This window comes from Macrobrachium nipponense, chromosome 27 (assembly GCF_015104395.2).
Source record: "Macrobrachium nipponense isolate FS-2020 chromosome 27, ASM1510439v2, whole genome shotgun sequence".
Classification (NCBI taxonomy): domain Eukaryota; kingdom Metazoa; phylum Arthropoda; class Malacostraca; order Decapoda; family Palaemonidae; genus Macrobrachium; species Macrobrachium nipponense.
The window spans coordinates 36,690,279-36,717,778 of NC_087216.1; the positions used below are offsets into that span (position 1 = coordinate 36,690,279).

The 27,500-nt window shown below is 41.7% G+C and overlaps 1 protein-coding gene across 2 annotated transcripts in view; it reads right to left on the reverse strand.

The window, feature by feature from the left end:
* Positions 1–27,500, reverse strand: part of LOC135201021 (glycosylphosphatidylinositol anchor attachment 1 protein-like) — a 91,744-nt gene that overhangs the window by 62,776 nt on the left and 1,468 nt on the right. Inside the window, exon 1 of one of the 2 annotated variants that reach the window (XM_064229855.1) lies at positions 26,977–27,070. The exons of the other annotated variant lie outside the window; for it this stretch is intronic. The gene's annotated coding sequence lies outside the window, so the exon portion shown is untranslated. Of the gene's footprint in view, positions 1–26,976; positions 27,071–27,500 lie in introns of those variants that run through there. 2 annotated transcript variants of the gene reach the window in all.

Consider the following 27,500-nt stretch of genomic DNA (forward strand, 5'->3'; position numbering starts at 1 on the left):
CATTATCGAGAATGTCCATTAAATTCTTAATGGTAAAAGAACAAGGCCACCACTTGGATGGTTCTTTGTTCGTAACAAATAAAATCTAGGGTGAAGGAGCAAACTGCATCTCCTTGGGAGAAACCTACCCTTTTAACACAATAAGTGGTACCTCGAGATACGAAATTAATCGTTCCGAGCCCCTTCGTATCATGAGGTTTTCGTATCTTGGACCACATTTTACATGTAAAATGGCTAATCTGTTCCAAGCCCTCCAAAAACACCCCAGTAAATTTCATAATAAAGCTAAATCGACCTATAAACAATGAAATACTACAACAATTTGGACCATTCAATACCTAACTTAATAACGAAATGCAAATTAACCTGTAAATAAAGTGTATTAGTGTACATGGTATACAAGAAATACTGTATGTAAAATGTGGAAGCTTACCTTTCGAGTGAGGCTATCTCCGAAAGTGGCGGCAGAGGAGGAGGAGGACAAACGGCAGATACTTACGTACACTTGACTTTAGAAAAAGCTAAAATTAAAAATTTCTTTTTTTGATTTTTAACTTTTTTTATTTATTTTTACTTTACGTAGCTTTTTTTTTTTTTTTTTAAGAATTTCAACTTCATCACCACTTTCAACTTTCTGTTTTTTATCACTTGATTCTTCCTTTTTGCTTACAACTTTCTGTTTTTTATCACTTGGTTCTTCCTTCCTTTTTGCTTACTCCTGCTAAATGCTAAAGGCCTCTTTAAAAAATAACGATCCAAGGAAGATTGCTTCTGCCTACTTTTCACAATGTTCCTGAAACGACTCAGGCAAACGTCATCAAACTGCGCAAGCATACGACCTGTGTGACGCCTTTTCGGGGTGTCTTTTTTCTATAAACGCGTAGTGTTCATTAACGCTGCCCGTCTTGATAATTATCTACAATTGTTGCACCTCATGACTCTGTTGGCCCTGGTGTCCATCAAAACCCTGTTCAACCAAATGCTCTCTCTGCAACTGATTTGGGTACTGAATGTTCGGCTGCTGACCTTCAACATAAACTGAAGTGCCTTGATTATACTGGTATGCATGTTGTAAATGATTGGTCAACACCCTCTGTTCAGCAGGGAGTGAGAGTTCTACCAACCTTTGCAAGTTTCCAGTTATCCCATAGAGAGAGACCTTGATCACTTATTCCCATGTGAGAGATCTTGGTCACTTATCCCACGAGAGGAGATCTTGGTCAATCATATATATATGTCGTCACTCAAGAGGTGCTCTTCTTTTTCCATTTTCTGTGAAAAGATATGAGAATTTTTTTTTTTAAATACACATGACACAAACACCATCACAATGTCAACTCTGACTAGTAGATTCAGAAAACAGTGACGATCCCGAAACAAATACCGCGTGCGTTACTATAATGATGCTGGTACCGAGTGGCCGAGGTACGCCACCACGTACATAGATGCATGATGGGAGGGACGCTGGCCAATAGGAGAGAAGGATCTCATGCCGCAACTAGCATCAGGAAACCAATGGGGAGAGCAGGAGGATGGTGGCGAGTCTACTAAGTTGGCGGCGCGCGAGTTTCAAAATTGTTATCGGTGGTTCGGGCGAATCTCGGACTTTACAGAAACCTTTCGTATCTTGAAAACTTTTCGTATGTAGAGCCGTTAAATTTTTTGTATTGGCTTTCGTACCTCAAGTTTTTCGTAAGTCGAGCCTTTCATATCTCGAGGTACTACTGTAGCTTGAATTTCCTAATGCATTAGCACTAGTTAAAGCAGAGAGGAAGTATCTTGCATGTGAGATTCTAAGGGAAGCAGAAGGTGAAGGGTTCAAAAGTTGGACCCATTAGCCACTTCGGACCACATCCAGATTCCATGAGACCAGATTGTCCTTCCTTGTTTTGTCGTATCAAAGGACTTTAACCAGGTCACTAATTTCAGAGTTCGACGAAAGATCTAAGCCTCTATGTTTAAAAACTGAGCAAAGCATAGCTCGATACCCTTTAATGGTGGAGGAATGTTATTTTCATGATAAAATAAAATAAATGAACATACTCACCTGGTAGTTATATATATAGCTTACGTCCCTGACGTCACGGCAGAATTTCAAAACTCGCGGCAATCGCCGATTGGGTAGTCAGGTGCACCACCTGTGCGCCCTCTACCAGGTACGTAGCACCATACCAACTATTCCTCAGATCTTCCATGCCCATAGTTTCTAGAGGGAGGAGGGTGGGAATTTAATTATATATAACTACCAGGAGTGAGTATGTTCAAAAATTTATTTTATCATGAAAATAACATTTTCAAACATCTAACTCACCTGGTAGTTATATATATAGCTGATTAACACCTTTGGTGGAGGGTCAGAAACGCTATCATCTTGTGGAATTGACATAATGTTAATAAAACAAACTTACGGGTTCGACCTGTTAAGGAAGCTGACTTAATGATATCCTGTCTCATTGTGTCTGCTTTCCTTTATGAGGTCCAGCGATCCACCCAGGGGGCTGAAGACCTCTTGGAGACTGTCAACCGGTCAAACCTCTATGTGACTAGACTCCCTACAATACTCTTGTTCCGGGCACTACTAAGGAACAAGTTGATCACCTGACTAAAGATCAATGATTGTGGAAGACTGCATCCAGTCTCCACAAACAACCATAACTTTTCAATAGTTCCAAGAGAAGAAAAAGAGTATTGGATTATGGGTTTTAAGGGGTAGACCCTTTTCCCACTACTGAAAGAGCTGCTACAAACGGACCCAGTGTGTAGCAGTCTTCATACAAAGTTTGCACTTGCGTAAGATAGTGCGACGCAAAAACTGACTTGCTCCTCCAGAATGTTGCGTCCAGGATATTCTGAAGAGATCTATTTTGTTTAAATGCTACCGAGGTTGCTACAGCTCTAACCTCGTGAGTCTTAACTTTAAGTAGCTTCATATCTGCTTCAGTACATGCTGAATGCGCTTCCCTAATTAATTGCCTTATAAAAAAGGATAGCGCATTCTTCGACATTTGCAGAGAGGGTTTCTTGACCGAACACCAAAGCCCTTCTGAAGTGCCACGTATTTGTCTCGTTCTCTCCAAGTAATGCCTCAGAGACCTTACCGGACAAAGAACTCTCTCTACTTCCTCCCCACCCGTGAGATCCGAGAGGTTCGGAATTTCGAATGACTTGGGCCAGGGTTGAGAGGGGCGTTCGTTTTTGGCTAGGAATCCCAACTGTAGCGAGCAGATGGCTTTGCCCTGTCTGAAACCTACAGTTTTGCTGAAGGCATATTGATTTTTCGCTGACCCTCTTTGCTGTTGCTAGGCTAATCAGGAAGAGAGTTTTCATGGTGAGGTCCTTAAGGGATGTTCCTGTAAGGGTTCGAACCTGTCACTCATTAGAAACTTGAGGACTACAATCCAAATTCCAAGATGTTGGGAGATTGTATTCTTTCCTTAGTTGTCCGAAGGATCTAAGAAGACTTGTAGATCCTTATTATCAGATGATTAAGGTTTCTATGCTGAAGACAGCTGCCTAGCATGCTCCTATAACCCTTGATAGTAGAAGCAAGAAAAGTTACGTCTCTTCTTGAGGTATAGCAAGAAAATCTGCTATCTGAGTCACAAGAGGTACTGGAAGAGGAAATAGAGTTGTCCCTGCACCATCCTCTAAAAGTCTCCCACTTCGATTGGTATACCTTAATGGTTGAAGACCTCCTTGCTCTTGCAATTGCACTCGCTGCCTCCCTCGAAAATCCTCTAGCTCTTGTGAGTTTTTCGATAGTCTGAAGGCAGTTAGCTGAAGAGCTTGGAGGTTTTGGTGATACCTTTCCAAGTGGGGCTGTTTGAGTAGATCTACTCTTACGGAACGGTGGCTTCTTGGGGTGTCCACCATCCATTCCAGTACCTCTGTGAACCATTCTCTTGTCGGCCAGTGTGCCACTAGAGTCATCCTGGTTCCTTCGTGAGCCACAAACTTTTGTAACACTCTGTGTACCACTTTTGTTGAATGGGGGAAAGGCGTACACGTCTAGATGTGTCCAATTCAGAAGGAACGCATCTATGTGGATTTGCTTCGGCGGTCTGGGACTGGAGAACAGTAAGTCTCCATCCGTCTTGTCTGCGCTGGTTGCAAAGAGATCTATGCAGATTCGCCATAGACTCTTGCAAAACTTCCTGATGGAGAGTCCATTCTGTTGTCAAGACTTGATGTTTTCTGCTCAGGATGTCTGCTCTCACATTCTTTTCTCCCTGAATGAAGCGTGTTACCAGAATCACGTTTTTTCCTTTTGTCCAGAGGAGCAGTTCTCTTGCTGCTCTGTACAGAGAGACTGAGTGAGTCCCGCCTTGTTTGCTGATGTAGGCCAATGCCGTTGTGTTGTCGGAGTTGACCTGTACCACCTTGTTCCGGACTACGCTCTCTAATTCCTTGAGAGCTAGGAAAACTGCAGTCAATTCTTTCAGATTGATGTGGAACTTTACTTGCTCCTTGTTCCAGAAGCCCGAGACTTCTAACTTCCCCAGTGTTGCTCCCCAGCCCGAGTCCGAGGCGTCGGAAAACAACACTAGGTCTGGGTTCCTCTGCTCTAGGGAGATGGCCTTCCTGGAGCTTGACGGGATCGTTCCACCACTGTAGATAGTGTTTCATGTCGTTCGAAAACAGAATACACATTGACTCTAGTGTCTTCTTCTTGTCCCAATGCTGATTTAGATGAAACTGCAGAGGGCGTAGGTTCAGTCTTCCCAAGGAGACAAACTGTTCTAGCGAGGAAAAAGGTCCCCAGCAGACTCATCCACTCCCTTCGCAGAGCACTTCTGTTTCTTAGAAAGTTTTCTTATTTTCTCTAAAGCTTGTTCCGTTCTCAATGTGGACGGAAAAGCCCGAAAAACCTGACTCTGAATCCTCATCCCCAAGTACAAGATTTCCTGGGATGGGATCAGTTGGGATTTCTGGTGGTTTATCAGAAGGCCTAGGTCTTCTGATAATCGAATTGTTTTCTGAAGATTCTCCAGACAGTTGGCGTAGGAATGGGCTCTGAGGAGCCAATCGTCCAGATACAATGAGGCTCTGATGCGTTTCTTGTGTAGCATTGCTGCTACGTTGCTCATAAGTTTTTGTGAAAATTTGAGGTGCGGTATTTAGACCGAAACAAAGAGCTCGGAATTGAAATGTTTCTGTCTTGTAAACAAATCTAGGTACTTTCTGGAGTTTGGGTGGATCGGGACGTGAAAACAAAATAAGCATCCTGGAGATCCAACGAAACCATCCAGTCGTCTCGTCTGACTGCAGCAAGAACTGATTTCGTTGTCTCCATAGTGAATTTTGTTTTTCTTCACGAAAAATTCAGGGAACTCACGTCCAAAATCGGTCTCCATCCGCCCGAGTTCTTGGGGACCAGGGAATAATCGATTGTAAAACCCCGGAGATTCCAGGTTCTGAACTCTTTCTATTGCTTCCTTCTGAATTAGCATAGAAACCTCTTGTTGTATCGCTAGAGTCTTGGACTCCTCTCTGTACTTGGCTGACAGATCGATCGGTCTTTCTGCTAAGGGGGGTTTTTTTTTCCAGAAAGGGATCTTGTATCCTTCTTTGAGAACTGAATAGACCAAGGATCTGCTCCCTTTTTCTCCCATGTTTGCCAGAAATTTTTGAGTCTGGCTCCTACCACTGTCTGAAGAAGAACTTTGTCAGACTTTATTACTTCCTCCCCTCTGAAGCCTCTTTTCTTGGAGTTTTTTGTAATAGGTCTTGCATTCCCTCTCCTGAGGGATCTACCTCGAAAGGGCCGAGAACTACGTGGTAGAGGAGTGGTTTCTTTAAGTTTCTGTCCTGCAAAACTTGACGGAACAACTCTCCTTGCTGCTTTAGTCATCAGATCTTGTGTCGCTTTTTGAGTCAGAGCTGAGGATACTTCTTTTACCAAACTATGCGGAAAAAGATGAGTCGAAAGGGGAGCGAAAAGCAGTTCCGCTCTCTGAGTGAGCGTTACTCCACTCGAAAGAAAAGAACAAAATTGGGCCCTTTTCTTCAAGATTCCAGCTGAGAAAAGGGCTGCTAGCTCGTTCGACCCGTCTCGAAGCGCTTTGTCAATGCATGACATAAGGTGAACGAGTTCTTCCGTTTTGGTAGACTTCAAGTTTTCAATTTTCTTTCCCAACGAAACCCAGAGTCAGTCTAGGAAGTTAAAGACTTCGAAGGCTCTAAAAATCCCTTTGAGGAGGTGGTCCATTTCAGAGGAAGACCAAAACACTTTCGTCTTCCCCATGGCCGTCCGACGAGAAGAGTCCACAAGACTAGAGAAGTCCCCATGGGAAGAAGCTGGAACTCCCAAACCTAGGACTTCTCCAGTGGTCGTACCAGATGCTGGATCTGGAAGCTAATCTGGCCGGAGGAAATGAGAAAGCTGTTTTTCCCTGGTCTTTCTTAGAGTCCATCCATTCCTTCATTAATTTCAAGGCTCTTTTCGAAGAGCGCGATAATACCATCTTCGTAAAGTCGGATTCTTTAGAAGCCTTCCCTAAAGTGAACTCTGAAGGTGGAGAACGAGGGGCAGCTGGCACAAACTTTCTGGAAAAAGTTCCGCAAAAACTTTCATAAGCCTTTTAAGATCTGCTGAAGGTTGTAGATCTGTTTGATATTCTTCCTCGGAAACGACTTGCATCTGATCAAAAGGAGAATGGGGGATGTCTTCATTCCTTTCTTCTGATTGAGACACAACTGATGTAGCGATGTCATGTTGCGTTTTTGCATCTGCTGTCCAGTTTCTTGATGCCTGGAGTCTTGTCGTCCAGTACCTTGATGCCTGGTGTCCTGCGTCCTGTCTCATGACGATTTTCGTCCTGGCGTCTTGCTTCAAGACGTTTTTCGTCCTGGCGTCTTGCTTCAAGACGTTTTTTTCGTCCTGGCGTCTTGCTTCAAGACGTTTTTTCGTCCTGGCGTCTTGCTTCAAGACGTTTTTCGTCCTGGTGTCTTCCTTCAAGACTTCTTTCGTCCCTGCGTCTTGCTTCAAGACGCTTATCGTCCTGCTGTCTTGCTTCAAGATGTTTTTCATCCTGGCGTCTGCTTTAAACGTTTTTCGTCCTGGTGTTTTAACAGTAAGAGTAGCAGGTTGATATGACTGCATAAGAGAGGAGTTTCTGCTTAAAATCTTGCAGTACGGAAAACTGTGGAGCTTCTTGCTGCTGGGAACAGACTAGAGAAGTTGCAAAGTCAATCTCTCTCTCTTCATTCTGTTCGTCTTGAGATGAAAGGCCTGAGAACGCCAATCCGAAGGAGGAGCAGGAGCATGCACTGAGGCATCCAATCGTCCGATGCTTCCTTTACTCCTATCAAAGACGACGGCCGCCTGTGCGGTATCTTACGTCTTATATTGGTAGGAGAGCAAACATCGCAGACGAAAGAGAAGCGAACGGAGTTGTAGCACGCACCGAAAGTCTCCCTTCGTCCGATCTTCCTTACTCCTGCCAAAGACGACGGCCGCTTGTGCGACATCATGCGTCTTGATTTGGCAGGAGAGCAAGCATCGGAATCGAAAGAGAAACGATCCGGAGTTGCGGTTTGCACCGAAGGTTTCCCCTTTTCCAATATTTCCTTGCCTCCTACCAAAGACGATGTCGCCTGTGCGACGTCTTACGTCTTAATTTGGTAGGAGATGCAAATATCGGAACCTGAAGGGAAGCGCTCGGGGCTGCTCCAATGACTACATCCTGGACGCTCTTGACGTATATCGTCCTGGCGTCCAGTATCAAGACGCTCGGCGTCCTGGGATTTCCTTTAATGGGTCTGGATTTAGAAGTCTGACGCCAGCCCCGTCTTGGGTACTGCGTCGTCAGAAGACGAAGAAAACACTTTAACCCGCCTTTCCTTAGCGAGGTGAGCGTCCTGGGGATCGTCTACAGGTACGCTCGAGGGGGGACAACCGCTCGGGAGCTAAAACCTCTCGCCTCCCTTCGTCGGTCGACTTTCCTTCTCACAGGGGTTGGTGAGCTTGGAAGGAGCGGGTCTAGGACTAGGAGCAGCGGAAAAGTCCGAGCGGAGCACCTCCACTGCACTTGCACTAATTTCACTATTCACTTTAATATCTCTCATATTAGACCATAATTTATCCTGTCTTGTGCCAGGGATTTCTACCGTTGACCAAGGGCTTGAATGGCCGTCATCATGTCCTGTAATGATGGACTTTTACCTGTTTCTGAAACTGGATTTTGGTAATGATACAACAGGAGGAGGATCAATAGGATTATCGAGGGATAGAGAACTATCTATTCCTTTGACTGTCTATGGAGGAGCGAGACAAGGTCTTCTTCGCTCTCCTTATCCTATCCTTCTCTAATTTACGCACATAGCGGTAATATTCAATCCATTCAGTCTCAGGCAAGCCTACACATTCATCACATCTATCACCTATCTCACAAACTTTTCCTCTGCATTTACTACAAATAGAATGAGGATCTAAAGAGGATTTAGCAAGTCTAGTCTTGCAACCTTTCACACACATTCTCAAACTTGAAGCAGAATCAGACATGATGAGAAATCAAAGAGAGAGATCAAAAACAAGCAAAGGTCAAACCAACAATATCGAAACGAATCAAAATCCAATCAAGCGAAAGCCAAAGCCAAAGGTTGTTAACTTCACCAAATAATTACTGATAAAAAGGACACGGGCCTATACAGAAGCGAAGTTCCCAACGATTGTCACCGTAGCGGGGCGGCAGGGAAGATCCTTGAGGAATAGTTGGTATTGGGATGCTACGTACCTGGTCTAGAGGGCGCACAGGTGGTGCACCTGACTACCCAATCGGCTGATTGCCGCGAGTTTTGAAATTCTGCCGTGACGTCAGGGACGTAAGCTATATATATAACTACCAGGTGAGTTAGATGTTTGAAAAGACAAATTTCTAGAGTTTCTCAGATGAAGGAGGAAATAAGCAATCTGAGTCATTGTAGTTTTGGCACCACCAACGGAAGACTGCCCACTTGGCTTGGTTAGACAAGCCCAGAAGATGTTTGCCTGCATCATGCCATATCCTCTGCAGCTCCCCTTGAAAAACCTTTCACTCTGACAAGCTTGCAGACAGTCTGAAGCCTGTCAGGGCAAGAGTGGACAACTCTTGGTATAGATGGTTTTTGGGGTAGGAGTTTTGGATAATCTACCAATAGCCGAAAAAGGTCGGGAACCACTCCCTCAGGGGCCAAAAATGGGGCTATGAGTTTCATAGTTGTGTTGTGGTGTGACTGAAATTTAAATAGAGCGGAAAGCTCTAAAGAGCCAACTCTAATGGTTTTGTGGCACGAGACAGAACCCCGAGTCAATCCAAAGTGATATCTCCCCCTAGAATCAGTGGTTCTTAAACGTTTTATTACCACATCCCCTCTAAAAGTTGGGCCTTCCCTCCACGGCCCCCTTGCATCTATGAGTAAAATTCTCTCCCAGATTTAAATGAAAATGAAAAAAAAAGAGAGAAAGAAGGGGTTTCGAGGGATAGGGAGGGAGGTGAATGGTTACAAAACATAGTAAGCCAAACGAGTCTAACTAGAGTAGTATAAAACAGGATACTAAGGTTATAAGACAATACTATTTAGCTTTTTCATGAACTTATGAACTTCTGAATATTAGTACCTCACTCTTGTTAAGAGAATAACAAATATAATCAGAAAATTTTTTATTTGTCCCCAGGGATTGTGCCTCCCTTGGAAATTGCTGATGGCCCCCCTAGTGGGGCACACCCCCTAATTTAAGAACCACTGTGCTAGATCCTGGTGGTATTCAATTTTCTTAGTGAGTGCACCCACTGTCCAGTCCAATAAACTAAGGACTCCAAAAACCTTAAAAATATCTTTAACTAAATGGTCAAGTTCCATAGAAGTGAACATTATCTTAGCTGAAAAAAATACAAAACATTGAGAAGAGTCAATGAGGCCACAAAAGTCCCCTTGGGAATAGGCAGCTACTCCCAAAAAAAAGGCTTCACCGGTCACCTAGGATAAGTAACTCCTGCAATCAAGCGAGAGGGGAGAAAGGTGGAAGACGCGTTCCCTTGCTCCCTTTTGGCCGAAAGACTTTCTTGCATGAAGAAAGCATCTTTGGGAAGTCTTGTCTTGACGTCCGGATGATTCCTCTTTAAAAAGGTTGAACAAGCAAGATTGGAGCAGCTGGGGTGAAAAAGGTAGGAAAATTCACTAAAGTTGCATAGGCTGAAGGAGGAGCAGGCTCTTGGTCAACCTCTTCCTCTTCTGAAGAAACAGGGGCCAGGATAGCATCCTAAGAAGTGTTGGGAGCAGAGGGAGTTTGCTGTAATAAGTCCATTATTACAAAAAACTGCTGTTTAATAGGAGCTAGAGTCGGCTTGTCATTATCCAAAGACAAAGGTGAAGGAGACTGCAATCTGAGTTGACTGAAGAGGCGAAGAAATCCTGAAAGTGAGCACCTGGTGGTCAGAGGTGGCCGCCAGGCACTTGGAAGCTGGCGCCGGACATTCAGGAAGTGGTTCCAAGCATTTGGCAGCGGCTGTCAGGAGCTTATGAGTCGTCAGCGGGTGTTTGGGAGCCAGGCGAGGGCACTCAGCCATTGGGCGTTCAGGAGAGAAGGCCTCTGGACTGTCCCATGTAGACAAAAAAGGATGATGATGGACACGAACAGAGACAGAACAGTCCTCAGCGTAACTACATGAAGACTGAGGGATGGTGATAGGCTTCTTATATTGCTTAATGTGAAGTGGATCTGGATGGCAAACAACATCCTTGGCAGGGTGCTTAAGCAGTAACAAAGAGTCTAGGTACCATTTGTGGTGCCAATTGTCCACGCCGGAGTCATCAGAAGAGTTTTAAGATAACTGATGCACCTCCAAAGACATGCCTTTCCAATCGCTCTCTGCCGAAACCCGGAACTGTGCAACAAAAGTGACTTTGGGGGTGATTAACACTGGGCAAACCCCAACAGCCTCTCTTGGACTTTCAGTATGTCTTCTCCCAGGTTTAGGGGAGTACGACAGTGGACTTGATCTACGAGAACCATCAGGACAGATAGCCACCTCCTCCAATTGCACTACGTACTGTAATTACCATAAGGTTTATCTTTTTATTAAACCTAGATTCAAGACTGGAAATGGTATTATGATTAGAAGCAAGGGAGCCAAGCATATGATTAGGAGGTTGAATAACAGGAGGGCAAAGGAATAGGAGAAAAAGTACAAAAAGAAGTAGTAGGAGAGCAATAAGGCTATCCTCTAAACTTGCTTTAGGTGTACAGTGGAACCCCCATATTCACGTTCTCCGGATTCGCGGACTCACACATTCGCGGATTTCTCTCGAGAACGTTTCCCCGCGTTATTCGCGGAAAATTCACACATTCGCGGTATTTTTCTATGAGAAATATCCACAAGTTCCTGGGTTTTTTTATCAATTTCACCATTAAATGCACTTTTTGTGATAAAACTATTAAAAAACCAAGTATGAAAATTTTTAGTGGGTTTTTCTTGAGTTTTAACTAACAAAATAGGCTGTTTTTAGCATTTTTATAGGGGTTCCAAACATTCGCGGGTTCTAATATTCAGGGGGGGTCTGGGTGCGCATCCCCATGAATACTGGGGGGGACCACTTAGTTTCTAGCACTATGAGAAACGTCCCTCTGACTTTAGAAGCCATTAAGAGAAAGTTTCTTCTTGACTTTAGAAAGCACTTAGAATGGAAAAGAAGTCTCATGACTTCAGAAGCATTAATGAGAACGTCTCTGACCTTAGAAGGCCACTTAATGTAGAACGTCTCTTGGACTTTATAAGCCATAAGAGAACGTCTCATGAATTCGAAAGCCACTTAATTGAGAATGTCTCTTGATTTAGAAAGCCACTTAATGAGAACGTCTCTTGACTTAGAAGCCACTTAATGAGAACGTCTCTTGACTTTAGAAGCCACTTAATGAAAGAAACGTCTCTTTGACTTTCAGAACCAACGTAATGAGAACGTCTCTTGACTTTAGAAGCCACTTAATGAGAACGTCTCTTGACTTTAGAAGCCACTTAATGAGAACGTCTCTTGACTTTAGAAGCCACTTAATGAGAACGTCTCTTGACTTTAGAAGCACTTAAATGAGAACATTCGTCTCTTGCTTTAGAAAGCCACTTAAATGAGAAACGTCTCTTGACTTTAAAGCCACTTAATGAGAACATCTCTTGACTTTAGAATCCCTTAATGAGAACATCTCTTGACTTTAGAAGCCACTTAATGAACAGACGTCTCTTGACTTTAGAAGCCACTTACCTCTTCCTATCTCTGCTCTAATTTGTCTATGTGAGACTAGGATTTTCCATTGCTTACTATCCCATGAGGAACATTCATTACAATTGTTGTTCTCCATGCTACACTCTAGTCCCCTACATTTTGCACAGATCGAATGAGGATCATAATAAATCTTTGTTAGCTTAGTCTTACACCCTTCGCTGCAATATCAAATACTTTAATTGCTCAAATCAGACATAATTCAGCAAAATACTAAGGAACTAATACAAAAATCATAACAAATTCTCCAAAGCTTGCTGCTACCAAAATATAGTAATTGTACTTCACCGAATTATAACAAATTTTAAAATCAATTTTTCATAGCTAACAAACCTTCGGTCTTAACAATTGAAGATTTTCCAAGTGCCAGCTGGTAACCAGTTAAAACAATCAAAGATTGTAAAGCAGGGAATCTGTGAGATCTGTCAATGCCTGTGCAACTGAATAAAATACTATCAAAAAGCTCCTACAAATGGCACCAAAGCGTGCACTAGAGCCTGCAAAAACAAATTGAGCCTACCTGCCGGTCTGTTTCCCATGTTCCACTATAGTGGGCAGGGCCTATCACCTACACAAAATGAAGCGCTACCACGAATTTTAAAAAAAGTTACCAGAAAAAATATAGAAACATTAGCTATGTAATTACTTGATAAGTTACATACTGATGTGAAAACTAACATACAGGAAAAATGCCCAAGCTCATCAGCTCATTTCCAAATTGCACTGAATGATTCTCCTACATAAAAGGCAATGGTTTGTATTTCCACCTGAGCATATTACTTTTTAATAACAAAGGTGACAATGCACTGCTAGTACAGTGGTCCCCCCGTATTCATGGGGGATGCGTACCAGACCCCCCGGTGAATAGTTAGAACCCGCGAATGTTTGGAACCCCTATAAAAATGCTAAAAACAGCCTATTTTGTTAGTTAAAACTCAAGAAAAACCACTAAAAATTTTCATACATGGTTTTTTTAATAGTTTATCACAAAAAGTGCATTTTATGATGAAATTGATAAAAAAAACCAGGAATTTGTGGATATTTCTCATAGAAAAATACCGCGAATGTGAATTTTCCGCGAACAATGCAGGGAAACGTTCCCGAGAGAAAGCCGCGAATGTGAGAGTCAGCAAATCCGGAGAACGCGAATACAGGGGGCCCACTGTACATTATATTAAGTAGTGCATACACTGTAGTTTGAACTTTCAACACAAGAAAAATAATCACACATAATTTACTTGCAAAGAATAAATACAAATGATCTTATTGTCACAAAGCACATATTCTTCATGATAAATAACCAACTCAACTTGTTCTCACAGGTTTTGACAGGAAAGTGTCAGCCAAATACATTCATTTCAGTGTCCAATAAATCAAGAATGCTTACTGGATTATTCTGTTAAGTATAAACCATCAGTTGTTAGTTTCCGCATCCAATAAATCTACTATACTTACCATATTACAGTATTACATGAAGTAAAAAATATTATTTTGTATTTTTACTGGACTTGTGAAACCATTTCTCATCATCTCCAAGTGATGGACACTCTCAGACCATTGCCACAGGTCTGAATGGTAAAGAATGGTCAAAATAGGTCAACTGAACCTCCTATATTAGTCTTGCTAAAGTCAGACATGAGCTAACAACTAACATATAGTTTTCTTGCACTTTATATCCAAAAGAAGAGGTCCAAGTCTGATGTCTCTTCTACAGAAGATGAAAACACCCAAGGGTAAATCCTGAAGGATAACCCAGAAGAGAAAACTTCAACAGCCTCCACTTATTCTGCAGTTCAAAGATCAAGAGAATGAACATGAAAAGTGTGAGTGGATAAGTATATTGAAGACTTTTTGAGGCTATGTATTAAACAGTCTCTCTGGTTATGGTAACATAGATCCTAGTCTTTTTTGTTTAGTGAATTAGCCACAGTATAGGGGTAGCCTGTAAGTTTAATATATACTGTCATAGCTTAAAAAACATCCCAATACATGATGAGTATACACACACATATATATTATATACATACATACATACATACATACATACAATACATATATATATATATATATATATATAATATATATATATATATATATATATATATATATATATTATAAATTATATATATATATATATATATATTATATATATATATATGTGTGTATGTATGTAATATGTATGTATATATAATATATATATATATATATATATATATATATATATATATATATATATATATATATATATACATATATGTATGTATAGATATACATATATATATACTATATATATATTGTCTCTGGTTACAGTAACATAGATCCTGTCTTTTTTGTTTAGTGAATTAGCCATACTATAGAGGTAGCCTGTAAGTTTAATATATACTGGCATAGCTTAAAAAATGATATTGTTAAGATACAATAAAGTTTTGTACATACTTACCTGGCAGATATATACTTAGCTATAGACTCGGTCGTCCCGACAGAATTTCAAAACTCGCGGACACGCGACAGGTAGGTCAGGTGATCCACCATTCCCGCCGCTGGGTGGCGGGTCTGGAACTATTCCCGTTTTCTAAGCCATAATTTCTCTTCCACCTGTCTCCTGAGGGGAGGCTGGGTGGGCCATTAATCGTATATATCTGCCAGGTAAGTATGTACAAAACTTTATTGTATCTTAACAATATCATTTTTGTACAAGTAACTTACCCAGCGATATATACTTAGCTGATTGGCACCCTTGGTGGCGGGCAAGAGACAGCTAAAAACAAAATAATACTTAAACTAAATACAGTTAAAAAACAGGGAAACAACAACCTATGTTCTTGATAACATAATCCATAGTTCCTACCTTATTGGGCTGAAGACTTCATGACTACTGTCGATGAGTCTGCTTGCCTCAAGAGTTTTCAACGAGGAATGAACCTATGGTTGAATAACTCTTTGGATTGTGTCAATGGGGCTAGCCCGCTTACGCGACAGAGCCTATACTGGATCGTACCAATGGGGGCTGACCCACTTACATGGTAGAGCCTTGACCTTTTGTCATATCAATGGAGACTCGCCCTCTTACATGACAGAGTTAAGGTTATAAAACAAATCACAAAGAGCACTGAAGCCAATCCCGATCACCTGACCATGTTAGTATTGTTACAATCTATGAATTGTAAGAGGGTCCCTATTCCCTCTGACAATTAACCAATAAAAACAACCACCAATAAACAGTAAATTAAGCCTTAAACTAAATAGGAAGGATTAGCCTCAGCCCCTTTCTCCCAGCACTGAATTCGCCGAAACATCGCTCCCAGAGCAAAGCACTTTTCGTACGAAATTTTAACGTCTCTTAGGTAATTCGAGGGCGAACACCGAATTACATCTCCAAATGTCGACTCTATAAGAGTCTGAAGCGACCATGTTTTGTGAAATGCCATAGACGTAGCTATGGCTCTCACTTCATGAGCTCTCACTCTGAGAACCTTGAGATGCTCTCTTCGCATTTAAGGTGGATCGTTCCCCTTAGTTACATCTTTTATGAAGAATGTAAGGGCGTTCTTAGAAATCGCTCTTTTCGGATCTCTTACAGAGCACCAAAGACTTTCTTCTGTACCTTTCAGCAACTTCTTCTTCTCCAGGTAGAACTTGAGTGCCCTGACTGGACACAAAGTCCTTTCTAGTTCTCTCCCTGTTAATGAAGATAGTCCTTTTATCTCAAGCTTCTTGGCCAAGGCTTTGAGGGATTTTCATTTTTCGCTAGAAAAAATGGTTTAAAGGAGCAAATCGCTGAATCCTTCTTAAACCCCACTTTACCTTCCAAAGCTTGCAACTCGCTAATTCTCTTGGCTGTTCTAACGCAAAAAGGAATAAAGATTTCTCGTTAAGTCTCTAAACGAAGCTGCGTGAGACGGTACAAATTTTCCAACATTAGAACTTGAGGACCACATCCAAGTTCCAGCTAGGCTTCTTGATTACATGTTCTTTCGTGGTCTCAAAAGACCTTATAAGGTCATGAAGATCTTTATTATTTGTCAGATCTATTCCTCTATGTCGAAAAACTGAGGCCAGCATACTTCTGTAACCCTTCACTGTTGAAACTGCCAGGGTACAGTCCTTTTTCTCAAATATAGGAGAAAATCTGCGATTTCAGTTACAGAGGTACTGGAGGAGGATATTTTCTTTTCCTTACACCATCTTCTAAACAACTCCCACTTCGACTGATATACTTTAGAAGTGGAGACTCTTCTGGCTCTTGCAATAGCCTTCGCCACTTCTCGTGAAAAGCCCCTTGCTCTGACAAGTCCTTCGACAGTCTGAGGCGGTCAGACTTAGAGCGGGGAGGTTTTTGTGAAACCTGTCGAAGTGGGGTTGTTTGAGAAGATCGTTCCTTAGTGGAAGCGATCTTGGAAAATCCACTAACCACTCCAGCACCCTCTGTGAACCAATCGAGAGCCGGCCAGAAGGGGAGCGATGAGGGTCATTCTTGTTCCTTCCGAGCAAGCGAACTTCCTCAATACTTCTCCTACTATCTTGAAATAGGAGGGGGAGGCGTATGCGTCCAAGCCCCGTCCAATCTAGCAGAAAGCTGTCTACTGCTACTGCTTGAGGATCCGAGATCGGGGAGCAATAGGTTTCTAATCTGTGATTCTTGTTGGTCGCGAACAGGTCTATATTGGGCCTTCCCCACAGATGCCAAAGTTGTTGGCAAATCTGAGGATTGAGAGTCCATTCCGTGGGTAGGACTTGTTCTTTTCTGCTTAACAGATCTGCCCGGACATTTTTCTCTCCCTGCACAAACCTTGTGAGAAGAGAGATCTTCCTTCCTGTGCCCAAATCAGCTGATCCTTTGCTGATTCGTACAGGGAAAAGGAATGCGTCCCCTTGTTTCTTATAAAGCGAGGGCTGTTGTTGTTGTCCGAGTGAATCTGAATCCCAGACCTGAGACCTGTTCCTCGAAATGAACCAAAGCTAGATGAATGGCTGTTAGCTCTTTCTGTTTATGTGCCAGGACACTTGTTCTCCTTCCCAAGTGCCTGACACTTCTTGCGAACCTAGGGTCGCTCCCCCCCACCACCCTGAATCTGAGGCGTTCTGCAAACAACGCTAGGCGAGGGTTTTCTGTAAGCGAAGGGAGATTCCCTTGCTTAGTTTCTGTTGGATCTAACCACCAACGGATATTCTCCTTGATCCGTTTCGAGATTGGAAATGTATCTCCTAGATTGTTGGACTTCCAATCCCACTTCTCCTTCAGATAAAATTGAAGGGGTCGTAGGTGAAGTCTTCCTAAGGAAACGAACTGTTCCATCAGAGGAAGGGTCCCCAGCAAGCTCATCATTCCCTCGCGGAACAATGTTCTTTCCTTAAGAAGACTGACACCTTTTCTAAGCAGCGTTCTCTCCTTTCCTGCGAAGGATACGCTAGAAAATCCCGAGAATCCATCTGAATCCCCAGATAGACAATACTTTGCTGGGGATGTCAGCATGGATTTCTCGTGATTTACTAAAAGTCCTAAGGACTTTGTCAACTTTAGAGTAACTAATAGGTCCTCCGACATTTTTTTTCCGATTGGGCTCTTATTAGCCAATCGTCCAGATATAACGAGATCCTGATCCCTTCCAGATGTAGCCAATAAGCTACATTCTTCATGATGTTCCGTAAAGACTTGAGGGCCAGTCGAAAGTCCGAAGCACATCGCTCGGAACTGGAACACTTTCCCTTGGAACATGAACCTCAGATACTTCCTTGCTGCCGGATGAATTGGCACATGGAATACGCATCCTGAAGGTCCAGGGACACCATCCAGTCCCCTGGACGAAGAGCAGATAGAACAGAGGAAGACGTCTCCATTGAAAATTTCTTCTTCAAGACAAAGCAAATTCAGGGCACTGACGTCTAGAACCGGTCTCCATCCCCCGATGCTTTTCGGTACCAGAATAGCCGATTGTAGAATCCTGGAGACTGGAGATCTTGAACCAGTTCTACCGCTTCCTTGGAAATCATCTGTTCCACTGCTTGCAACATAGCAAGCTTTCGGACCGGATCCGAGTATCTTGCGGTCAACTCCCTTGGAGTTGTCGTCAAGGGAGGATTTTCCCTGAAGGGGATCAAGTATCCTTTTTTCAGGATAGAGAGGGACCAGGAGTACCGCTCCCTTCTGCGCCCGAGACTTTGGCAAAGTGGAGTACCTGGCGCCTACTTTCGTCTGGAGGACTTCCTGCTCATCTAGACTTCCCGAAGGGACCTTCTAGATGGTCTACTCCTTCTCTCTGGTCTTCGACCTCTAAGAGAGGCTCTAGAAGAGGAGGCACCTCGAAAGGGCTGAACAAAAGAGGGTCTCTCTTTTTTCTCTATAGGCACTGCCGGCCTAAACTTCTTGGGCTGAGTGCGTGAGGAGATCCTGAGTTGCCTTCTCCGTAAGAGATTTAGAAACCTCTCTAACAGTCTCTTGTGGAAAAAAAGGTGCGGGGATAATGGTGCAACAGAAGAGATGTCCTTTGCAAAGGTGATACTGCTCTTGCTAAGAAAGAGCTAAAGACAGATCTCTTCTTTAATACTCCCGTTCCAAAAAGAGAGGCAACTTGCACAGAACCGTCCATGACCGCTCTGTCCAGGCAAGCCAGGACGCTCGAAAGTTCCTCCATGGAAACAAAGTCAGTGTCCTGAGCTCTCTTCGCTAACGCTCCTAAAGCCCAGTCCATAAAGTTGAAGATTATTCTAGGGTTTAAAGAGGCCCTTTAGAAGGTGGTCTAGCTCACACATGCCCAAGTCGCCTTAGCAGACAGCAACGACTTCCTCCTAGCAGAGTCCACTAAGGAAGCAAAATCCGCATCTGCGGAAGAAGGCAGACCTAACCCCATAGGTTCTTTGGTCTCGTACCACTTCCTGGTTTGCCTGTTAACTTGGAAGGAGGGCAGGAAAAAACTGTCTTGCCCGCTTCCCTTCTGGAAGTCAACCACTCTGAAAAAGTTTTTAATGCCTTTTTCATACAAAGAGCGGGGGCGCATCTTGACGAAGGAAGACGACTTGAGAGCTTTAGTGCTGGACATCAACGATCCTGGTGAAGGAGGGGGTCCGCAGGATGAAGGGAGTCTCCGAACTCCTTTAGCAGCAGAGAGTCTCTTGTAGTCAGAAACTGCTACATCTACTGGCTCTTCGTCTTCCGATACCTGGTCCAACTGATCCACAGAAGGAGATCGTTTTGGAGTGATCTGGCTCTTCCCGGGAGAAGAACTCCTTTCCCGAGAAGGGAGCGCGGAACATTAGCACTCCTATACGAAGAGTGAGGCTCCTGTCTGTCGGAAACACTCTTGCGCCTACTAGACTCTTGTTGTCTAGGTTCGTCAGGTTCGTGGCGCTTGCTAGCTCCTGGCGTCCTGATTCAGGGCGCTTGAAAAGATCCCCGCGTCCTGATTCCTGACGCTTAACCAGACTCTTGGCGCCCTAACACTTGACGCCTAACGTACTCCTGGCGTCCTGTCTTCTGGCGTCCTAACTCCTGGCGCCCTGATCCTGGCGCCCTGACTCCTGGCGCCCCCTGACTCCTGGCGACATGAATCCTGGCGCCCTGATCATGGCGTCCTGGCTCATAGCGTCCTGATTCCTGCCTTCTTAGCAGAATCCTGACGTCCTGAATCCTGTGTTCTAAAGAGGCTCTTGACGCCCTTTCTTGCGTCTTGCTGCCTCTTTGCGCCTGTCTGGCTCCTGGTCCTGCAGACCCAAGGGATCCTGATACCTAAATCGGTTTTTCCGGTTCCTTGCACCTAAACCGATCGAGACTTCTGCTCGATTCGCTGCGTCTCAGAGGGCGCTTCGGGGAAGACAGCCTATAGGGCGAAAGGGCTCTTCTCTCAGGAGAACAACTCCTATCAGAACGAGTCTCCGACGAAGGCGATAACGCCCTGGAGATCGTGAGGGTTTCTCTCCTATAAACGAAGCGTGGGGCGCTTAGCGGAACTCTTAACAGGGAGCGAGACATCCTTCCTCCTTTAGAGTCCTTAGCAAAAGAGCCTACGAGCGAAGCTAACTGCTCTTGCAGATTAACCAAAAACTTCTTGGTCGGATCCTGAAGAGCAGGCTCCTCTTGTCTAGTCTTCTTAGGTTGCCCGAAGGCCAATCCTCGGGAAAACGCTCTGGGCTGGAGTCAGCCGCGTTCCTCCTTTAGGCGCCCTTCCAGGCTCTCTTCAAAGGGCGCGAAAGGGAGGCCGAACTCCATCCTCGTTTTAGGAGAGGAAGAGTCTGAGGCCGAAAAACACTCCTTTAGGACGCCTTTTCTGCGGCAATCCGAGGCAGCCTGGGACTTAACAACAGGATCTGCCGAAGGGACGCCTGACCGTGTTGGGGATGTTCTGCATCCTCCCTGCGGCTTTCGACATTCCTCCTCCCCTGGTCCTGGGAGTTTGGAAGCGGTCTAGGCCTAGGAGCAATGAGGAACCGGCAGACGCCCCCTCCACTGCAACTGGGGACACTGCACAAGTCACTATCACCACTCTTACCTTGGTTTAGAGCTCGTAGCTGAGCTTGAAGTTTTCTTAATTGAAGCTTTTACATTTTTCCCTCTCTGACGAAGAATCTTTGGATTTTCAGAACCAGGGAGAAGCAGCTGAGGCTAAGGGAAAAATTTTGTTAGAAGGAGAGTTAATTTCTTGTTCTAAGGAGCAAGATCTACTAGATGACCTAGCGAAGCCTTTCTCACTCATCTCTCTCAAGCTTCCTAACATATGATGATAATTCCTTCCATTCAAGCTCCGTAAGGTTCTCGCATTCCACACAGGTGTTAATAACAGAACATTCATTCTCCCTGCATTTAGCGCAAATACTATGAGGGTCTAATGCCGATTTAGGCAGCCTAACCTTACAATCTTCCCTACTGCAAACTCTAAACATAGGTGAAGCCTTAGCGTCAGACATCGTGAAAGAGTAGTCAAAACCAAAGTCGAAAAACAGTCCACAATAAGCGTATGCCAAGCCAGAGAAAAAACAGAATACGTCAACCAAAAAACCAATCCAAATTCTCGGCAAACGAGTTGAAATCCAAGATGGAGGAACGAACATGTAGGTGTTGTCCGTTCAACCGACAGAGAAATTATGGCTTAGAAAACGGGAATAGTTCCAGACCCCCAGCCACCCAGCGGCGGGAATGGTGGATCACCTGACCTACCTGTCGCGTGTGCCGCGAGTTTTTGAAATTCTGTCGGGACGTACTGAGTCTATAAGCTAAGTATATATTCTGCTGGGTAAGTACTTTGTACAAAACATCCCATTACATGATAGTACACACACATATATATATATGTATATATATATATATATATATATTATATATATATATATATATATATATATATATATATATATCTAGATATATATATATATATATCATAAACACTATATTATATACTATATACTATATGATATAACTATATACTAATATATATATATATATATATTATATATATATATATATATATATATATATACACTATAATATACACTATATATATATATATCTATATATATATATATATATATATATATATATACATACATGTTACTGCCACATGTATATATATATATATATATATATATACTATATATATATATATATATATATATATATATATATATATATATATATATATATATATATATATACTGTAATTAAGGGATACCCCCACATTAACGTTCTTGTACCTAACCTATGGCACTACTTTTCTATTAGTTGTCATTCAATAGGGTTTAAGTCTGATTTTATGGTGCTCAGAGGAGCCCAGCTGATGTTATCACATACTATTCTCCTAGAGGTTTTGCAAAGGACGTGGCCAAACTTGGGTTTCAAGTGTACCAGCTGCCAGAAAGCCAGAAGCACCAAAACCTGTCTCCTCACCGTAGTCCATCCATAATATTTTAATTTAAGGAAGGGTATGGAAAACAATAAGAGTTATTTACACCTACCATGATTGGCATAAATGTATAAAACAAGTCAGAAAAAAAAAATATATATATATATATATATATATATATATATATATATTATATATATTTATATATATATATTATAAAGGCAGTCCCCGGGTTAACAACGAGGGTTCCGTTCTTGAGACGCGTCGTAAGCCGAAAATCATCGTAAGCCGAAACATCCTCAAATATCCTAAGAAAACCTTCAATTTTAATGCTTTGGGTGCATTGAAAACTATGCAAACTGCATTCTTATGGCATTTTTCATCCAAAAAACCTTCAAATATTGATTATTTTACATTTTTGGTGTCATATTTCATCTGCCAGATGAGCGTTGTAGGCGTCGTAACCCTGGATCATGCGTCGTACCCTGGAAATAATGTCTGATGAATATAACTGAAAAGCGTTGTAACCTCGGGACGTCGTAAGCCGGGACTGCCTGTATATATATATATATATATATATATAATATATATATATATATATATATATATATAATATAACATATATATATATATATATATATATATAGTATATATATATATATATATATCTTTTTTTTCTTTTTTTTTCTTTTTTTCTGACTTGTTTTATACATTTCTGCCAATCATAGTAGGTGTAAATAACTCTTGTTGTTTTCCATACCCTTAAATTAAAATATTACGGATGGACTACCAGTTGAGGAGACAGGGTTTGGTGCTTCTGGGCTTCTGGCAGCTGGTACAATTGAATCCTAAGTTTGGCCACGTCCTTTGCAAAACCCCTAGGAGAATAGTATGTGACAGCATCAGCTGGGCTCCTTTGAGCACCATAAAATCAGACTTAAACCTTATTGAATGATAACTACTAGAAAAGTAGTGCCATAGGTTAGGTACAAAAACGTTAATGTGGGGGGTATCCCTTAATTACCTGTTACTGCCACATTTTTAAGCAAAAGTTTGCCAACCCTACCCAAAGTAGGATAAGGCATCTAAGACTAAGTTAGGTTAGGTTACTGAAGGTTAGATTAGATTGTGTCACTGCAATTACCACAGCCACATTCTCATGTTTTTTTACAGTGATCACACACATGAACCAGATATTTTTTACTGACATACAGTGTCTTAATAGAAATGGACATGTTGCCCTACATGGGCCAGTGTGAGATAAAATAAAACACTTATTATACGAGGAAGGATATGTATGTTGCCCTTGAAGGTGATGTTTTTACTTATATAGGAATATCAGACATATGGTAATCAAGCTCATGTACTACAGATCAAATCCCAAATACTTTTCTGTACACATTATACAGTATTAACACGTCCTTTAATAAATATGAAACTTTTTGCTTAAAGACTCATAATAAGCTGAGCCTTATCAGCTTTAAAAATCTCTACATTGTTAGATTAAATGAAGATAATCTAAATAAATCAACTTAATAACCATTAATATATACTTTTGTTATCTTTACTTGAAACCATTATTGCATCTTGGACTTGAAAATATAATTTTCATATTTTAATATGTTCTTTAAAAGTTTCTAAGATTTGTTTCATTAGCAAGTACTTATTGAAAAAGTAGACCCCACCCTTATATTCCACAATTTAGGGGAGCTCAGTGGAAAAGCAGGGTTTTTGGGTTGAAGAAACCACAAAACAAGTGAAACACAAGGATAGACTAAACCTAACCTAACTGACGGTGAGGACCTCTTACCTAGCAAAGGAAGGAGGGAAGGGGTTTCTTCCCTGGAACTCCACCCAAAGTAAATTAGGGCACCAGGTCCTTACCCAGCCCTAGATACCCCATCTAACCTAACCTTGGATGCTCGGTCCTATACATACTAGGCCTAGACCCCACCTAACCAAACCTAGGGCACTACAAGTGAATAGTAGGGTTGTGGTCTAATGAACCACACTTAACCTAGGGCACCAGGTCCTTACCTTAATGCATGTTATTATTAGGAAAACATTCAATGAATTCAACTTAATCTAAATGAGGACTAGCCAATCAATGGAACTAACATCCTTGTATCTCACTTGTTTTGTATTTTCCCCAACCCAACGACCCCACTTTCCCATTGTTGCCCCACCAATTGTAGCATAACAGGGTAGGGTCCACTATCGCTAAAAGTAGTACTAATTTACTAACAAAATGAATGTCAGAACATTCAATGCACAAATTTAAACATGTACAAGTGCTTGACTACTTTAAGTCAAATTGAAAAATCTGTAAAATTTTAGTAGTATATAGTACCTGCATACCATTATCACATTTTGGACTTAAATATATCGTTTTCCTGTTTTAATGTCTGTTCTGAACATTTCTTGAAGTTTGCTTCATTAGAAAATGACCTGAACAACCACAACTAACCTAGCCTAGGGAACCAGGTCCTTACCATAGGCTAGTACTACTACTACATGATATCAGGTAGCCTATTTTGATAACATTCCATGAGCTTCCTTAATTTGAATGAGACCTGCCTAACAATGGATTAACTAAGATCTCTACATTTCACTCGTTTTATGCTTTCCCTCACCCAAAAACCAATCTTTCCTGCTGTGGTCACCAGAATTGAAGGATACTACCTTATGCCAGTGGAGTCCAGTATCTTTAAAAGTACTAGGGGAAACAACCGACTGGACTAGCGGATCCAGTTTCCACCGCGTGTGAAGCCACCCTCCGAAAAAGTACTTTAACAAATCCTGACACCAGAGATGGGCATCAGCCACAAGTTGTTGGTGGTGAGAGCAGGAGCTCGAGACCTCTACTCTCCTTTCGAAGTAACTATTTTCTCCAAAAAAAAAGTTAGAAACTAAGGTCATAGTTTAAGATTAAACAGAGGTTAATGAAAGTCTGGCTCTAAGCAGTGCACATATACTACCTCCATGACGCTTTCAAAGTTTTTACTTACACAAACTCCTAATATTTAGAAGATTGACGCCATCTCAATGTTTGCGGAATCGCTTGTGTCAATAAACTTCCAATTCCACGTGCCAAATCCGCACACCACTTGTACCCATAGACGCTGGGGCACTTTCTTCAAAAAAATCGTAAACAATGACTTCCACCCACGACTTATCCAAGGAAACTACGATTTTTTTTATAGAAGAAGAAGCGTGCATTAGATAATTATTTAAATAAATATTTAAACAGCAGTATACCATCGTGAATTGCATAAATTTTTTACATATTCATGATTATTAATTTAAAAATATTCGTTGTTGAAAAAGTAACTAGATTCCTGACTCAAATATCAACAGTTTTGCTGCAAACGCTAACCACGGCGTTGTTCGCGCTCTTCTATTGTTTATCAGTGTTGCCAATTGGTATGTGTTTACCCTCCAAACTGGGTATAAGACTTACACAAAACCAGGGAAATAAGTGAAATTAACGTACTACCTATTTGTAGTATATATATACATATTAGAGCAATTTTATCATTATTGCATTACTATGACAACAACACTAGAATTCATGGAAACAGTTTGTGAATGCATCAGTGTATGTATGAAGCTCCACTAGATTGGCAACGATGAATCATTTTGCCTTCTGCTCATATCTACTTTAGAAATATCTGTAATTTTTGGGGGTTAATTTGGTCGCAAAAAAGGGATAATAGACATGAATTAAATACAATTTTGAAATAACAAAGTAAAGTTAAACTAAATAATGAGTAAAGTAAACAATTAAGGGAATAAGCTTTGCACCTCATAAACCGTGAACTCGTGTGATGCCCGCAACTATGTTTGTGGAGCGAGCGCTTAGGAATCAGGAACCGCAACATAGTTCAAGTGCAATTTGGAGTGAATTAAGACCAAAACATGTATAATTACAATCAACTAAGCACTGTAGAGTTTCAGTTGTGATGGCAGTAAGGATAAAGCCACCGATTGCAAGGTAAAAATGAATTTCAGTGCAAACCATGACCCCGGGAATAAGAAGTTTCATACTTTCACTAACTATAGGCAACAAAATGCTGCTTAATTGTGCTGATTACAACTACAAAATCTGAGTAAGATCAACAAACGTTACATACATACACTAACATTGTTCAAACGAGTGCTGGGAAGGCTGGGAAAGATGGTGGTTCCGCTGCACTTACGAACGGCACCTCACGCGGGTGCTGCCATATTGGATTTCAAAACTGCCTTGAAAATATATTTTACGAAGACCTCACATGCATACTTTAGTTCATATGGCGCTTTCATATGTCACATTATGTTGACGAAACTTCAATCTTTTGAAAGGTATGCTTAAAGATGTAATTGTATTCTGGTTTCACCAATTAAATATCAAGTGAATAAGGCTGATCACGCGATGACAATGGATCCACTGCAGTGTTTCCCCCTAGGCTACGCCTACTCATTTGCCAACAAAACGAATACCAGAAACGTTCAAAGCATAGGCTACATCAAAATAGGGAAAACGATATTTTCAGGTTCCAAATGCAATAATGGCTTAAAGCAAATAATAGCTAGGTACTGAGTAGAATCATATCATCAAAAGGCTGAAGGCCTATTCTCACACCATCTTTGATAAGAGAAAATAACTATAGCCTGGTCTTAAATCTTCTAACCGTTGGCTACAAACACTAATGACAGATTAAAAATGAAAACTAGACTAAGCTTAGGCCGTACATTGCCTCCCACGAGCAGTCTACTAGTACCTAGCTACCTAAGTAGGCTAAATGCCGGTCTGTTTAAGCTGGGCTAAGCTTGCTAGCCTAAGATCAATCTAAAATAACACAAAGTTTATGTATCCTATAACTTTTTCATCCACAAATATTTTCCTTCTTACCAATAATTACATATAGATTCTTCACAAAAGTCAGAGAGGTATGACTAAATTCCGACAGCGCCGTCTACTCTAGTCTGTCATAGTTTGTTTACATTTTGAAGTTGTTATAAAAATTGCTAGAGACGGAGAGGCCAAATTTTGTTCTATCCAACATCAGAAAGCTAATCAAGTTAAGGCATGCCTGGACTCTGTGTGAAATGTACACTTTTTATGAGAATTAAATTTAATATGCGACCATTTTGACCTGCTATATAGCAATTGAATCGTATAGTTAGTGCTAATTCTGTAATCACCTTTATGGCACTCTTAAAAGAATGTAACAATCAATTCCTCCTTAGTCTTGCGTGTTTGGGTTTTTTTTTTTTTTTCAAAGGCTAGATATATTTCAAATAAACACTCATGAAGAAATCAATAACCCTTCATTCAGCATAGGTATGCAGATTATTGAGGAGTAAACGCAGGCATGAATGATGTGTGAAAACTTGGAGATATTCAAAGAGAAGTACCAGAGCCTGAAATGTAAA